The sequence below is a fragment of the Canis aureus genome, chromosome 11 (assembly GCF_053574225.1).
Source record: "Canis aureus isolate CA01 chromosome 11, VMU_Caureus_v.1.0, whole genome shotgun sequence".
NCBI classification, from domain to species: Eukaryota; Metazoa; Chordata; class Mammalia; order Carnivora; family Canidae; genus Canis; species Canis aureus.
Window position 1 is genome coordinate 62,209,568 of NC_135621.1, and position 13,876 is coordinate 62,223,443.

The following is a 13,876-nucleotide window of genomic DNA, read 5'->3' on the forward strand; positions in this document are numbered from 1 at the left end:
ATTAGATATCACTGAGGACAGAGAAATCATCTTAAAATCAAATGGAAAAGATAAATTAAGTAAATATAATTATTCAGTTACCACTTACATTCTCATCAGTAGCAATGGAAGCCAGAGACAACAGATTATTTTCAGTGCACTGAGAGAAAATAACTGTGAACCTAGAATTCAATATTCAACAAATGCAATTCAAGAGTGAAGGTGAAATATAGACATTTCCATGTGAAAAGTCTGAGATGCAAAGAAGGATGATGATGATCAAAGAAAGTAGTTAATATGTTGGTAATGTTGGTAAGGCTAAACAAACATTGACTATATAAAACACTGCCACTTTTATGTTTATAAAGAGAAAAATAAGTAAAATAAAAATCTATGTAGCAATAATGCATGAAAAGGAATGAAACTGCCAGAGTTAATAGTGTCCTAACGTTTGTTTGGCAGGAGAGTGAATTGATGATTAGCTTCAGAATTTGAAAAGTTGGTATGCCTGCTAAATCCCCAGTTATTACTAAAAGAAATGAAACACAGTGTTAATAAAAAAGAAAAAAATAACTAGAAACCACACTCCATATGTTCAAAAGAAGAAAATAAAGGCACCAAAAATGAACCTAGAAAGGGAGAGATAAAGTTTTATCTCAAAATAAGGTAGAGTTAAACTTAAATAATGCATAATTATAATAAATCTTAGTGGGTTAAATGATCCAGTGAAAAACAAATAGATATTTAACACTTAAAAATGTAAATAGGTTAAAGAATGAAAATTGGTTGAATTTACAAGAATAGGAAAAGATATACCACCAAAGTCCAAGACAAAAAAAGAAAAAGAAATCTAGTGCAGTTTATTATCAGACCAAATAGACAGTAAGCTGAAAAGAATTCCTGAAATTAAGAGATAATTAGGTAATGATGAATGATTCAGTGCAATAGAAAATATAATATTTTAAAGTCACTTAAAACATGTAAAACAAAGTCTTCAAAAAATATATAAAGCAAAAATTAAGACATATACAAGTATAGATTGATTTATTATATTGGAACATTTTTAACTATACTTACCATTAACCGAGAAAAGTAAATCAGAATATCTATTTGGAAGACACAGTTTTCAGGCTTTACCTAATAGACCCATGTAGAACATATTTCAAATTCTTTTCTCTATTTAGAAAGAAAGATAATTTAGAAGATAACATAAGAGGAGAATTATGGCCCTAAATTGTCCAGTAAATATTTGTTGAATGATTAAGGTTAGTCCATAATTCTCTTATAACATTTTCTTTAAATTTTTATAAGTTTTTATATGTTATAAGTTTTTATATGTTAACTGCCTATTTTCCTTGGTGGCAAAGGTTTTGTTGTTGTTGTTTTAACTTATGAAAGTATATATAGCTATTGAAATTTTTTAAACCTGAGAGTAAGAACTTCTTAATACTCGAAAGTGAGCATCGTCTCTTGTCCTTGCAATTTGAATAGAGCATATCTCAATTTTATTACAGTAAAAAGTAACATTGTCTAATAACTGAGTATGCTCAAAGTCATAATAATTACCTTATAAATTTAGACCATCATTCTTAGAAAGTTAAGTGGCCGAATCATGCTGATCCTCTAGGTGTGAGCTCTATTATGTGGAAGTAGTTTATCAGCATCCTATCTACATGTGCTAAATCCTTTAAACAATGATAAATCAAAGAATTTGCTGTCCCCTTTGTCTTTGACAGTCCCCTAAATGATGCTCCATGAGGATTTTCCTAGTGTGCCCTGAATTCTACAGAAACAATCAATTCCAGTTGTAGAAAAAAATGGGAAGAAAGTGGACTGCTTATCCAGTGAACTCCATTACATCTATAACTACTTGAATAATTGACCCCACTGTTTCTTCTTTTTGTCAGAATTAGTTGGATAAATGCCTTAGTTTTCCATTTTACTAAATCTGTGTAGACAGAGCCAAAGCATCCCTCCTCCCTTCATCTCAAGCTTTTCCACCACACAAACGATGCTAATGCTCTTGATTGGCATGACACAGCACTCTAAACCATTTGACTCCAGTGAATTACTCAAGCAAGAATGTCTGAAAGCAGAGTGACTCCGTTTAAGTACTTAAATGCACAGCAAACAACTGCTTGCCTTTTTTTCTTCTCTAGTGCTGTCTCATGAAGCAGTGTATTATTACAGATAATCTACAGTGAATAAAAGACAAAGCATTCTGTATTCAAAATATACACACATTTGCCAAGTTTACTGAACCTGTGATTTTTCAAAATAAAAGATACAAATATTTATTTGAAAAATGATATAATTAAGAGAAGCTTACTACAGAGCAGCAACCACACATGCTGTATAACCAAACCATAACACCAATAAACAGGTTTTGCTGACAGACACCTATTGTCAATAAGATTAGTTGAACTCAAAAGAGTGCCAGGAAACCTCTTTCATGCTTCAACAAAACATAATTTGTTTGAAGTAATGATGACTAGTTATGTATAATTATCTGATTATCAAAAAAAACTTGTTTAAACAACTTTGGTGTGCTGCATTATAAGGTTTCATTTAGTCTCTGAATTATTTAATGTTTATGTAGTTCTGAGACAAACTGCACAATTCAAAACCAATTAAAAGATTTGCCCAGATTACCCATAACTTGTAAATTGGCACAACATGGTAGGATACTTATTAAGTTGGGATGTTTTTTGGAGAGTAGTAGAGGCTTCAAAGAATAATGAGGTTTTCCAGAAGGGGAATAGTTTGTAAATCATCAGTCAATGAAAATGATTCATGAAATTGTATCAATTTTAATATAAAACAACATAATTCTTATCTCTTGTGTAGGTAGACTTTTAAGATGTATGAGAAAGTGAATTGCTTATACTATGCAAATGAAAATAATCATTCAGTGTCTAGCAGACTCTTGCAAATCAGGAAAAATATTTAGATTTATACACAAAGAATTTTAGTCATTCTTATTCTTCTGGTTTACTTGGAAACACAATGAATTAAACTAATATTATTTTCTATTCAAATGGCATAAATTAACTTTGCTTCTTGGAACAATTTACTTGGAATACTTTCTCAATGAGTTAAAATGCTAAAATTTTCTTCCCAGGTAAGATTCCAGTTCCTGATGGGAGGTAACATAATCTTGTTAATTATCAGAAACAAAATAAATATGGCTATAAGATTTAAACTCTTATTTAAGCTTAAGATGAATTTATATATGTGTATTGAGGCTAAATAACCTCCAGGGCATTTACATTATTGCCAACTGATAGTGTTAGAATGCTTTGGCCACAAGTTATATGAAATAATATGGGATAGACAAAAGGTAGAGTATTTATTTTCCTGGAATAAGACGTTTAGAGATGGGCAGGCAGCTGATGACATTGGTTCCATGACTTAACCATATTGGGGCTCCTATCAAATGAATTGTTCCTGTAGTTTGTCTCATGACTGCCCCATCTCTTGGCATTGTGTTCATGTCAAGGGAAGAAGGAATCAGGGAAACTGAAATGTCAGTACCATTTGTGGCTTTATCAGAAAAGTAAAAGCTTTCCCCCAATATGCTCCTGCAGCAGGATTTCTTTCATCTTATCAGTCAGAAATCTGTCACATGGCCACACCAAGCTGCAAGGACAGGTCAGTAAGGGAATACTTTTCTTTATAGTGGAGATGGGGCAACAGAGAAAAAGTTTGCATCAGCTAAAAAAATAATGATAAATTGACATTAATATTCTAATTATAGAAGAATGATTCAGTTGATTACTTACATGCATCTAAAAAGTAGAAATGTTTATCTAACTCTTAGAATTCTGTAAAGGATAAATGACATGATATACCTGAAATTGCTCTATAAGCTATAAGGACCTAAACATAGGTTAGTCAGTGTTGATGTGGGAAACAACTTCAAAAGCCTTAGGCCTAACTCCCAAGTATCATCAGTGACCTCAATTTAGCCTCCCCATTTCCAGAAGCACATCCTGCAAACGTGTAAACACCAGGTGTACTAGAAGTTCTGATATAGAGAAGTCAAGATATTCACAGTAAGTACAGAGGGAAAAGACAAAGAAATAAAGCAATTAGAAACAAAGTGTTATAAAAGAATAAAGGTAAAGATGATTTAATGTAACTTATAATGAGCATCTAGAATAGAAAATCTATAAAAGGTATATTGAATTCCATAATGTAAAAGTAGAAAATTTCCCTGAAATTGAGAGAAAACCTGATTAAGCACATTTAGAGACACTATGTTTAGAAAAAATAAAAATAAAAATTTAGCCTGGCTAAAATATTAAGCCTCAAGTGATTTTTAAAAATTTAAATTCCAATATAGTTAACATAGCGGTGTTATATTAGTGTCAGATTACAATATAATGATTCAACAATTCTATACATTCCTCAGTGATAAGTTTACTCTTTTTTTTTTTTTTTTTTTTTTAAGTTTACTCTTAAACTCTTAATCCATCTACTTTACCTATCTCTTCACACACCTCCCCTCTGGAAACCATCAGTTTCTTCTGTTATAGTTAAAAGTCTGTTTTTGGTTTGTCTCTTTTTTTCTTTGTTTTATTAAATTCCCCATATGAGTGAAATCATATGGCATTTGCTGTTCTCAGACTGACTTATTTCACTTAGAGTTATATCCTCTTGGTCCATCCATGTTGTTGCAAATGGTGAGATCTCATTATTTTTTTATGGCTGAGTAATATTCTATAATATGTGTGTGTGTGTTTGTCACACACCACATCTTTTTTATCCATTCATCTATCAGTGGATACTTGGGTTGCTTCCATAATTTGACTTTTGTAAAAAAAAAAAAAAAAGGCTGCAATAAATATTGAGGTGCATGTATCTTTTCAAATTATTGTTTTTGTAATCTTTAGGTAAATGCCCAATAGGACGATTACTGGATCATATGGTAATTCTCCTTTTAATTTTTTAAGAAACCCCCATACTGGCTTCCACAGTGGCTGCATCAGTTTGCATTCCTACCAAGAGCGCACAAGATTCTTTTTATTCCACATCCTCACCAACACTTGTTTCTTATATTTTTGAGTCTAGCCATTCTGACAGACATGAGATGATATCTCATTGTGGTTTTGTTTCCCTAAAGATTAGTAATGTTGAGCATCTTTTCATGTGTCTGTTGGACATCTGCAGGTCTTCTTTGAAGAATGTCTTTTGCCATACCCTGCTGTTTTGATTTACAGCTTTCTAGTATGTCTAGAAATTTGGGACTGTCATACTTCCAGTTTTTTTTTTTTTTCAAGATTGCATTGGCCCTTTAAGGTCTTTTGTGGTTCCATACAAGTTTAAAGATTATTTGTTCTTGTTCTGTGAAAAATGCTGCCAGTATTTTGATAAGGATCGCATTAAATCTGTATATTGCTTTGGAAAGTATGGACATTTAAAAAACATTGGTTCTTCCAATCCATGAGCATGAAATATCTCGCCATGTGTTTGTGTCACCTTTAATTTCATCTATCAATCAGTGTTTCATAGTTTTCAAAGTACAAGTCTTTCACCTCCTAAATACTTTATTATTTTTGATGCAATTATAAATGAGATTGTTTTCTCAATTTCTCTTTCTGTCTCTGCATTATTAGTAATAAAATGCAACAGATTTCTGTATATTAATTTTGTAGCCTGCAACCTAACTGAATTCATTTATCAGTTCTACTGATTTGTTTGTGTGTGTGTGTGTTTTTGTTTTTCGGTTGAGTCTTTAAAATTTTCTATGTATAGCATCATGTCATCTGCAAAGAGAGAAAGTTTTACTTCTTCCTTGCTAATTCAGACGTCTTTTATTTCTTTTTCTTGTCTGATTGCTGTAGCTTGAACTTCTAATACTATGTTGAATAAAAGTGGTAAGAGTGGACATCCTTTTTGCATTCCTGATCTTAAGAGAAAATCTCCAAGTTTTCCATCATCAAGTATGATGTCACCTGTGGGTTTTTCATATATGGCCTTCATTGCATTGAGGTATGTTTTCTCTAAAACTATTTTGTTGAGGGTTTTTATCATGAATGGATATTGTACTTTGTCATATGCTTTTTTTTCTGTATCTATGGTTTTTATTCTTTTTCTTGTTGATGTGATGTATCATGTTGACTGATTTACAGATATTGAAACTTGCATCTCAGGAATAAATCCCACTAGATCGTGGTGAATGATTTTTTTAATATATTGTTTTATTTGGTTTCCTAATATTTGGTTGAAGATTTTGGCATCTATGTTCATCAGAAATATTGGCCGTAGTTCTGTTTTTTTGTAGGGTCCTTATCTGGTCTTGGTATAAGGGTAATGTTGCATTCATAGAATGAATTTGGAAGTTTTCCTTCCTCTTCTAGTTTTTGGAATAGTTTGAGAAGAATAGTTATTAACTTTCAACATTTGGTAGAATTTACCTGTGAGGCTTCCTGGTTCTGGACTTTTGTTTGTTGGGAGTTTTTCTTTCATTACTGATTTAATTTCATTGATGGTAATTGATCTGTTCAAATGTTCTACTTCTTCCTGATTCAGTTTTGGGAGGTTATATGTTTCTATGAACTTATTCATTTCTTCTAGGTTGCTCAATTTGTTGAGATACAATTTTTCATAACATTCTTTTATAATCCTTTGTGTATTTGTGGTGTCAATTACTTTTCCTCTTTCATTTCTGGTCCCCTCTCTCTCTCTCCCTCTCTCTTTCTCTGTCTCTCTTTCTCTTTTTCTTTTGATGAAACTGGCTAAAAGTCTATCAGTTTTGTTGACCTTTTCAAAGAACCAGACCCTGGTTCCACTGATGGGCTCTATTGTGTGTGTGTGTGTGTGTTTTTTTTTTTTAAGTTTCTGTTTCATTTATTTCTGCTCTATCTTTATAATTTCCTTCCTTCTACTGGTTTGGGGTTTTGTACTTCTTTTTATACCTCCTTTAGGTGTAGAGTTAGGTTGTTTATTTGAGATTTTTCTTCCTTCCTGAGGTAGGCCTATATTGCTGTACACTTCCCTCTTAGAACAGCTTTTGCTGCATCCCAGTGATTTTGGACCATTGTGTTTTCATTTTCATTTGTCTCTCTCTATTTTATTGCTTCTTTGAATTTCTTGGTTGACCAATTCATGTTTAGTGGCATGTTATTTAACCTCCATATATCTGTGTACTTTCCAGACATTTTCTTGTGGTTGATTTTTAGTTCATAGCCCTATCTCATCCAATAAGATGTATAGTATAACTTCAGTCTTTTGGCTTTCTGGCCTAAGATGTGATCTCTTCTGAAGAATGTTCTATGAAGAGAATGTGTTCTCTGCTGCTTTAGGATGGAATGTTTTGAATGGATCGATTAGATCCATCTTGTTCAATGTTTCATTCAAAGCCACTGTTTCCTTGTTGATTTTCTGTTAGGATGATCTATCCATTGATATAAATGATGTGTTAGAGTTCCCTGCTATTATTGTGTTACTATTGACTACTTCCTTTATGTTTGTTATTAGCTGCTTTATGTATTTGGGTGCCCCATTTAGGTGCATAATTATTTAAAATTGTTATATCTTCTTGTTGGATTGTTCCCTTTATGATTTTATAGTATCCTTCTTTGTTTCTTGTTATAATCTTTCTTTTAAAGTCTATTTTGTCTGATATTGAGTATTGTTACCCTGGCTTTTTTTTTTTTTTTCACTTTCATTTGCATGATAAATGCTATTCTGTCCCTTTACTTTCAATCTGCATATGTCTTTAGTTCTGAAATGAGTCTCTTGTAGAGAGCATACAGACAAATCTTGTTTTTTAATCAATTCCACCACCCTATGTCTTTCACTGGGGCATTTGGTCCATTTACATTCAAAATAATTACTGATAGGTATGTACTTATTGTCATTTTGTTACTTGCTTTGTAGTTGTTTTTGTAACTCTTCTCTGTTCCTTTCTTCTGTTTTACTGGCTTCCTTTAGAGATATATTTGGATTTCTTTCACTTTATTTTTTTGCATATATATTACTGGTTTTTAATTTATGATTACCATTAGGTTTATCAGTAACACCTTATGCAGATAGCAGTCTGTGTTAATAGTTACTAAAGTTTGAACCCATTCTTTACTCCTCTTCCCCTACTATGTTTAAGGCATATTGTTTCATGCTTTACATCTTTTTATTTTGTATTTCCCTTGACTGATTTTTATAGGTATAATTAATTTTACTTTTTTATGTTTCCTACCTTTCTTGCTTTTACTTATCTTTCCTTTCTACTTGGAGTCCCCTTTAACATTTCTTGTAGGGTTGGTTTAGTAGTCACGAATTCCTCTAACTTATGTTTGGGAAATTCCTTATCTCTCTTCTCTTTCCATTCTGAGCTATAGCCTTACTGGATAGGGTATTCTGGGTTGCAAGTTTTTTCTTTCAACATTTTGAATATATCATGCTACTCTCTTCTGGCCTGCAAAGTTTCTGCTGAAAAATCAGCTGATAGCTTTATGAGGTTTCCCTTGTATATAACTGTTTTCCTTTCTCTTGTTGCTTTTAAAATTCTCTATCACTGCTTTTTGTCATTTTAATTACTCTATTTCTTGGTGTGGAACGTCTCAGATTGATTTTGTTGGGGGTTCTCTGTGCCACCTGTATCTAGATGTCTATTTCCTTTCCCATATTTGGGAATTTTTCAGCTATTACTTCTTCAAATAAATTTTCTCACCACTTTTCTCTCTCTTCTCCTTCTGGTATTCCTATATTCATCTCATGTATTTTTAATTTCAGTTATTGAGTTCTTCATCTTTGATTGGTTCTTTTTTATGTTTTCTATCTCTTTGTTAAGGGTCTCACTGAGGTCCTCCACTCTTCTGCAGTTCAGTGAATGTCTTTATGATCATTACTTTAAATTCTCTATCAGGCATATTATTTATCTCCACTTTGTTTAGTTCTCTTGCTGTAATTTTGTTCTGTTCTTTCATTTGGGACATATTCCCTTGTCTCCTCATTTTGTCTAACTCTCTATGTCTGTTTCAGTGTAGGAAAAGCTACATCCGCTTTTGAAAGTGGTGGTCTTATGAAAAAGAGGTCCCATAGTGCCCAGCAGTGCAATGTCCCCTGTTCACTAGAACTTGGTGCTTCCGGGTGTCTCCTATTTGTGTTGTGTGTGTGTGCCCTACTGCTGTGGCCAAGCTGCTTTTGCCCTCAGTCCAGTTGTTTGCAATGGCTCTTTGGTCATTGTGGGCAGGGTTTTGTCCCTTTGTTGTTAGTGGGACTGTCTGAGGCCATCTTGGGCTTGAGCTGAGTCAGACCAAGTGTTTTCCAGAGCTGTGGGTTGCACTGAACTACAGGGCACTCTTCTTGTGTTGTCCTCTGAGAAGCTTTAGTTGGTGATAGGGGCCTATAGTCAAACCAGATGTGTGCCCCAACCCACTGCTGGGGCCACAGTCAGACTAGCATGTATGGTTATCTTTCCCTCTCCCTGGGCCAGGAGTTACTTTGGAGCAGGCCCCCGTTAGGGCTGTTTGCACACTGCCATGCTTGTGGCACCACATTGGATGGGTTCAGGCCACGAGCATACTAGAGAGTGCTGGTCCACAAGAAAATGTGGGATAGAGCACATTGTTAGCAATGTGATGGTTCCCATAGGTGTCTCTGTATCTAGGCCGGGGGATGGGGAAGGGAAATGGCTCCCACCAGCTCTTGTTTTTGGAGAATTCCCTCAAGGTCCCTTCCCTTCCAGCACATGCTCTGAGATTAGTAAATACATCGCCTTCTCATATACCTCAGATATTTTTCAAACTGCTGCTTCTATGCTGTATTTGCAGGGCTTTTTGTTGTGCTGTGTCTTCCAAGGTGGGGATTCTGCTCTCATCCCTGCTTTCCTAGAGCAGAGCCTGATGATTTCTAAAGTTTCAGGTTAAACCCCACTGATTGTTGGGTCCTGCTGGTTTTCAAAGCCAAATGTTATGGGGATTCGTCTTCCCCACGTGCATCCCCTTATGTCTTGGGTACCTGGTGTGGCATCTTCCCCTCCATGTCCACAGATGGTTCCATTTGCTCCCAACTGCATCCCCACCCTCTACTCCCTTTGATGGGGCCTCTTCTCTACATTTAGCTATGGGGACTCTATTCTGCCTGGCTTCAGGTTGTTTCCCAGGTTATTTACACTGATGAAGGCATTTTCTTTCTACCATGGGATGAGGTGAACTGAGGATCCTCCTACTCTGCCATCTTCCCTGAATCCCTTAAAAAAGATATTTTTAGTCATCTAGCCAAAAAACAAAACAAAACAAAAAACAAACAAAAATCAAGTATAATATAGAAAAATCATGCTAGCCTTAGATTTTTCCAAGTAACAGTCAATTCCAGAAAACTAAAGAAAAAATGTGTACAATCTCCTGCTGTTAAAGACGTATGGCCCAAGATGCTCATCATTTAGATATAAAAACCAAACACATATTTTTAAGCACACAAGGACTAAGAAGTACAACATCTGTGAGCCCATTCTGAAATAAAAAAACATACGAAGGTGGATACCGGGCAATAAAGAGAATTAAAATAAATAACTCCAGGAATGGAGACATGATTAATAATTATTATTGACCTTATTTAAATCTAAATAGTATTTTCTTAAAGATTTTATTTTTTTATTCATGAGAGAGAGATTGAGAGAGGCAGAGGGAGAAGCAGGCTCCATGCTGGGAGCCTGAGGCAGGACTCAATCCCGGGACTCCAGGATCATGCCCTGGGCCGAAGGCAGGCACTAAACCGCTGAGCCACCCAGGGATCCCCCTATAACTAGTATTTTTATAACATTTTATTTTAAATTTAGGAGTTTATTTTTAAAAAGTAATAATAAAAAGAATCACTATTTAGAGTTCAGCATTTCTGTCATATATTTACGATGTGTATATGTATGTATGTGTTTGCTTTTTTTTTTCATAGTCAGAATAATGGATGTTAGGTCCTTATCCTCAAGACCTATAAATATGTTATTATACATGCAAGGTTGCAGATAGAATTATGGTTGTTGCTGCTAATAAGTTGACCATAAATTAGAGATTATCCTGGACTATCTGGCTAGGCCCAATGTAATCACAAAGGTCCTTAAAAATGGAAGACGGAAACAGAAGGTCAGAGTGATACAATCTGAGAAGGTCTCAACTAGCCCTTGTTGGCTTTAAAGATGGAGAAAGAGAGCTGCAAGCCAAGGGAGGTGGGCCACATCTAGAAGCTGAAATAGGTAAACAAACAAACAAACAAACAAAAACAGATTTATTTTCTGGAGACAACAGGAAGGAGGCTTACACCTTGACTTTAGCCTCATGAGACTTCTACGGAGCTGTAAGATAATACATTTATGTTGCTTTAAGCCACTGAGCTTGTGGTAGTTTGTTATAGCAGCAATAGGAAACCAATATGTATTTCAATTTCTATTTCAAATCGACATATAAAAATGTTGTTCGATTATAGTTAAGGATGCATCTAAAAGGGCAGATAAGTAGTTTTTCTTTGGGAGTGATGTTGGGGGTTATAGCTTTCCATCTTTTAACAGCTAAGTAGAGGTATATATTTGCACTCTTAGGGAAGAAGTACAATCAACAGGGAGTAAAAGTAGAAGTTGGCATTAATTCTCCAATACCACTTACTTCATGCTTTGGAAATCCATTTTAAAACCTAAGACTCATGGGAAAAAAATAATGGATTTGACAAAGTATGTGTTCTGCTCTGGCTGGGGGTAGTGGGGAAATTGAGGGAGGGTGTTGGGGGGTGGGTGGAGATAGTAGCACTTATCCAAAGCTAATGCATATCCCATAGGACCTGCTTCTAAGAAAAAAAGACACTGAATTGGTGAATTTGGAGAATTTTGTGATCTGCCACACAAGTACTTAGTGAAAATTCAAAGTCAGATTCTCCTTTTCCCTTGATGCTAGAAAAATTATATATATTCTTTCCTTCCCCCATTTTCATTCTTTTCCCTCTTCTCTCTTTAAACATTTTCACTCTAAGGTATCATATTGCTAGTGTTGTTGGATTTAGGTGGAAACTGAACATGGGATATTTATATTTGTGAAGATATTTATTTGTGTAATATATTTTAAAGTAGAAAATAACAATAAGTGCTTACAAAAATATTTTCCCTTGTTGAACTTGTGCTTCTTTTTGCTTTTTTTTGTTCTTCTCATTTGCTCTCTGTGTGGACTGTGATTTCCCCAGCCAAGGCTCTGCCAAGCCTGACCCTTACAAGAGAACAATTTTTGTATATTCTTTTTGGCAAAATAAGTATCAAAGATGGATATTTGCACTTTTCTTGGGTGCTTTAATGGGTAGTTTAACTCGACATCACAGTTTTCAAAGTCTAAGAGGATATACTAACTTGGATGAAAAACATATATACAGGGTTAGGAAAAAGTATAATGTGTAGGAGCTAAAGGGCTTGATTCTCTTGGCTGACGAAATATATTTTATGCAATCCCAGAGTTGAGGTAAAGATAAATGAATGTCCCCATGGTGTAATCACCAGGTTGAAAAATCAGGTGACTTCAGACTTCAAATTCCCTTTTAGCCCAGTAAGTTTTTATGTTTTTTTATATCTTGCTTGGTGGATGAGTCAATGTTTAAATGGTCATTCATCATTTACCATATAAAAGAAAAGCTATTACCTGAAACTCATTTTTACAGTTGCAGGCAAACAGAAATAATCATTTTCAAGGACCTAAAGCTGTTTCTCGAACAATGTCATCATTTTATCCTTATTTTACTTACTATTTACTTATATATGAGCCAGTTTTTGAGCTGCACCCTGCAACTTCTGGCTGTAAACAGTTTCCACCAACTCCCTGCTGCAGTAAGTGAGGAAAGGGAATTTGACTTTCCAGAAATCAAAGTTATCTTTCACACAGACTCAGAGAACCAGACCAAAGGCACAAAGGCAGATATAAGCAGTCATGGCTCCCATCATGAGCCAAGAAATGTTAATTTCAGTTAGTTAGGAGACTATTAAAGTGTCTCTATAGGAAGTCATTGCCTTTATTATCAGGGTGGCCCTGGTTTTTTCAAACATTTCAATTATTATCATTTCAAATGAATATTGGCTATCTTTTATGAATGAAATGAAGTAATCTGTTGGGGTGCAGAAAGGTATAATGATGTACAAGGAAGTTGGACAGTTGGACAGATATACAAGAAAGTTGATTTTTGTGAAAACTACTAAAAATGCCTTCATGAAGAGTGTTCAGGAGAGAGGGCATGGTGTTTTAGAAAGAGTACAGACACTAGAATCACCTAGACCTAGTTGCAAGTCCTCCCTCTGCTACTTAATAACTGAATGGACACAAGCAAATTAGTGGACCACTTCTGGCCATATTTTTCTTAAGTTCATAAACAGAAGGAGTAACACTATCCATATCAAAGAGTAGTTGTCAATGTGAAATAAAACATTGGTAAAACTCTGCTAACCTAGCTAATGTGCCATAGGAGGTTAATAAATGTTAATTCACTCCTGGTTAATCACTCTGAGATCCAAGAATTCTCTTTGATTGGGTCAGAACAACCTGCCCAAGTGTGGCTATTCTTGAAATAAACCCCAGGCTAACCATAATTCAAGTCTATACCAGACCAGGTGGACTATGTAAAATGGACCATGTTTTAGTCCCAAATCCTCATCTCTCCTTCTCTCTTTTAGAAACATCTGTTGGGTACTAACATGTGTGAGGGACCATGCTGGACCCTTACTTACTTCATCTCCTTTAATCATTGTAACTGAAATGAAAGAGCAGTTGTTATCCAAGTTTTTACAGAGGAGACTAAATTTCTGAGAAATTAACCAGCTCAGAGTTACATAGTTAATGATAATTCTGTCTCTAAATCTTGTTCCATTTTACCAGTCTACCTCCCTCTAAGTTTTGTGATATCAGAGAAGTTTCTGAGGTATGGTTTCCATAAA

General features: G+C 34.7%; 1 protein-coding gene across 4 annotated transcripts in view; it reads left to right on the top strand.

Moving 5' to 3' along the window:
- LOC144324194 (uncharacterized) overlaps positions 1-13,876 on the top strand; it is a 580,701-nt gene that overhangs the window by 510,270 nt on the left and 56,555 nt on the right. For all 4 annotated transcript variants that reach the window (XM_077915487.1, XM_077915489.1, XM_077915486.1 and 1 more), the window contains one exon: positions 5,826-5,973. The gene's annotated coding sequence lies outside the window, so the exon portion shown is untranslated. The remainder of the gene's footprint in view (positions 1-5,825; positions 5,974-13,876) is intronic.